This window comes from Macadamia integrifolia, chromosome 1, assembly GCF_013358625.1.
Source record: "Macadamia integrifolia cultivar HAES 741 chromosome 1, SCU_Mint_v3, whole genome shotgun sequence".
NCBI classification, from domain to species: domain Eukaryota; kingdom Viridiplantae; phylum Streptophyta; class Magnoliopsida; order Proteales; family Proteaceae; genus Macadamia; species Macadamia integrifolia.
In genome coordinates, this window is record NC_056557.1 from 890,643 (window position 1) to 894,629 (window position 3,987).

The 3,987-nt window shown below is 36.3% G+C and overlaps 1 non-coding gene across 1 annotated transcript; it reads right to left on the minus strand.

Annotated features, from left to right (window-relative positions):
* Positions 1-1,564: 1,564 nt before the first annotated feature.
* Positions 1,565-1,635, minus strand: TRNAG-GCC. Its single transcript has one exon. It is a non-coding gene; the product is annotated as a tRNA-Gly (tRNA).
* Between the last annotated feature and the right edge of the window lie 2,352 nt (positions 1,636-3,987).

The following is a 3,987-nucleotide window of genomic DNA, read 5'->3' on the forward strand; positions in this document are numbered from 1 at the left end:
TGAAGTGAGGGGAAAAAAAAAACCACTCATCATAGCTCTGCATGAACAAGAAATAATATTGAAAAAAAAAAAAACACAAAAACATACTTGTAGAGGGGGTATGACAACTGTTCGCCAGAGTAAAATGGTCGCCTGGATCAGTGGTTCTTCTTTGTTCCTTCTCAAAGCCCTTGACAAAATCCAAATCCTGTTTGTGAATCGTATTTTTGTTTTGTTTGTGAATCGTGTTTTGGTTATTTTTTATGGAGTAAAACTGATCCCATACATCTCAGTTACACCTACCAATAAAAAATATATATTTGGAATCTTCATCAAGCAATTTTAAAATGTGTTTAAAAAAAAAAAATCCCATAAGGCACTGCTTTTGTCGTAAGTCGTCCCAAGGCGTCGCTTAAGCTGCCTTATAGCGCTTTATTCTATAAGGCGATCGCCATAGCCACTTCATGTAAGGTAGAGTACTGCCTTACCATCTCTAGACCGCATCAACGTCAAGGTGCTGGTAAGGCAACGCCTTAGCAGTGCCTTAAAAACTATGATTGGCCCTAATTGATCCCAGCTGCTCCAGGCTTGCATATCCAATTCATAGTACAATAGAATTGGTTGAGAGCCTATTATTTGATAAAGGTGGCTACTTGAGGGGTGGGGAAAAAATTCTTAGCCCTGCTTCAGCAAAATTTTGATTGCAACAAGCACTCCTAATGTATAAACTACACAACCATATCAATTATGCAAAAGCAAGCGAATGCCATTTTAACGTTATAAAGGATTATGTCTGTAGTTTCTTATTAAGCAAGCTACGATAGGGATTGAGAGCCATCCAAATGAAATAAAAGGATGTGGCTAGAAATAATACATGGTTATGATTGTCTACTTTCAATAAAGAAGGGAAGAGGTTAGATATGCCGCAAGCAGAATACTTTTAGTAGTGGTGGCAAATGACTTCGGTAGGAAAGCAAGGTTTTGCAAGTTAAGATATTGTATTTAGAATGTGAACTAGTTTTGGTTATAATAATTGAAGTTTTTCAAAAAAAAAAAGAAAAAAAGAAAAAAAAAAGCTTTTTAGAAGTTTCACATAATAAAAAAAATAGAAAGAGGTTAGGCTTGTCACTATTTGGGTTATATTGATGGCATACCTGGTCTCTCCCCTAAAAATAAACGTCATTCCTTATTATAAAAGCTTTAATAGGGGTTAACAGTACTTAATGCACCATCATTATTTTCCATAAAAGGAAAGACAAAACTTAGGGTAAGTCTTCAAATGCTACAGAAAATTCCATTACCTCCTAGAATTAGTAGTCATATTCATGCCATGTTGTACCTCAAGTAGCCACTTAACTGCAATTTCAGTAGAGAAAACACCAGTCCTATTAGGGTAAATTCAAGTCATTCATAATATTATTATTATTATTATTATTATTATTTTGGACGATCATTCATATTATTGGAGTTTAGAGAAATTTGACATTCAAAGGGGAAAAGAGAGTGAACAAGATTAACATTCCAATTGCCATTTTGAATAAAATCATTCACCTTTTTTTTTTTTTTGGGAAAATTTAAAAATTAATGCACCAGCCGGAAATCGAACCCGGGTCTGTACCGTGGCAGGGTACTATTCTACCACTAGACCACTGGTGCTCGTACAGGCAAGTACAACAAATGTTATAATAGTATTAATTATATCCATTTCGTAGAATAAAGGCATTATGGTGTCTATCAAATTTACAAGAGTTTGTCATGATTCATGAGTTGACAGTTTTTAGACAGCTGGGCCATGGGCAAGGGAGAGTTTGGGGTTGGGGTTGGGGTTGGGGTTGGGGTTGGGGTGGGGTTGGGTTGGGTTGGGTTGAAGGTGGGCCAGACGGAGGTTCAAACACATGATTTTTTTTGTCTTACGTCAGACTTATAGTTGGTAGTGTTCGTTGACCTACAAGCTCAAACTCATTCCCGTGAGCTTAGCATAGTTAGTTGTACATGGAAGGACTTCAACATTAACATTTATCTTTTTACCTTGGATCCCTTTCGATAGATTGGTACAAGCTTGACTAAGAATGCTTTAATTTTTATTTTATTTTCCTGCAATGGTATGATTTCACCACTATGACCAAGTGGTCCCCGGTTTAAGTCAGAAAACAACTTTTCTGCAGAGTGAAAGTAAGTTTGCATATATTATGACCATCTGTAGGCCCTGTAATGGTAAGAGCCTCGTGCACTAGATGCATATTTTTTTTTTTTGGATGATTTTTGAAATACATTATCGCCTATAATTGGAAGAATACAGACCAAACACAACATTAATTTGGAAGGCTATAGATATAAGTTATTATTATGTTAACAATTCAAGCTTTGGAGACAAAGTGATTGTAACAACACCATTTATAAGAGGGTCCGGATCATCTCCTTCGCCCATGAGAGTCCTCATCGATCCTCCCTCATTTTTGTCTTTTTTTCAACCTACAATCAAGTGGAATCCATTTGTTTCTCTCTTTTTATTCAATCTTTTTTGTTTTCTCCTACTGCAAACATAATATCCCTCTTGTACCTTCCCTAAACTTGCAACCCCACCCTCGCCCAACCCTATGTTCCTTTTGCAATCCCGCCGCACCGTCCTTTCTGTCTTCCCTCCATTCAAACCCATCAGCAATCCGTCCCATCCCTTTCCTTCCTCAGGAAGAACATGATTTAAGAGGTTGCAGGTTTTACCTCAGCAGTCGGGACTAAGCAGGAGTAACAGAGAATACCTGCAACACATTTTCTGACAGAATTTCGATGGAAATGAAAAGAACGTTTCAAGAAGAAAAAAACTGAGAAATATTAATGGTAGTGTTCATGCTCATGTGCTGCTCAGTGAAGGCAGCACTACTATTGCCGTACGTGAAAATAATGAACCAGATTAAATGGTTGAAAGATACCTGACGTTTGAAAGTGTTGTTGTCATCAAAGTTATTAACAGTGATAACCCAAGGGGTTAGTGCTGTTGGCTTGGAGGGGACACGGTACTCCATCTCAGGAAGCGAGATCCCGTGATCAGACCTTCGTAACTGCACCTAACATCCTGGGGCCACTGAGAGTTTTCGTCTCTGACTGATCCGGTCCTGTGTAAGCAGTATCACAATGATTCTAGGGATTAGTTGGGTCAAAGATCTGGACACCCAAGGTATAAAAAAAAAAGAAAATTATTAACTGTGATTATTTCAGTTTGTGTTTTGTTTACTTATTTTTTAGGCAATATTTATATGATAATTGATAGATAATATGAAATAAGTACTACACATATTAAAAATAACATCCGAATTTTTTGTCCCATTTTTTTTTTCATAAACAAATAATTCTCGAATCTGAACCCAAATTTTGTTATCCCTACTTTTTGACCGATATTTTGATCGAATCGTTGAAGTAATAAAGCGAATTATTTTGAATAATTCTTCATCAGAATTATTTGTCCACCAAATTGGACTCCCAAGTTCAATCTAATTCTCCAATAGTTTTTGCAACTTTCTTACCATTCAATCAATCCTCAAAATTCGACCTCCAAAAAACTCTCACAAGGACCCATGCACACTCCCCCTACCCTCTCGAGTGGCTTGGATACACATGTGGGGATCCTCTGTCACATGTTGTAGCTTTAATCTAAGGGTTGGGATCCCTTAGTTTGTGTGAAGATTTTTGAATTCCCATGTCAACTTAAACCGTCCCACTGTGGATGGAAAAGATAGAAGAGGAAGATACCAAATCTCAATAAACTATTAGTCGCGGAAAATAAGCCATAGTTGAAGAAGAGGGTAAGAAATAACTTATTTAATCTGGACCAATCTCTACAACCACTCTTCTTTCATCTTCGTCCTATCTCTTCTTTCTCGTCCTCCTCATTCTAACCCAAATCTATTATATTTCTACAACAAGTAGGGTAATATAAATAAATAAATAAAAATAAATATTTTATTATTTTTTATATATAAATAAATAAATATATATATATATATATATATA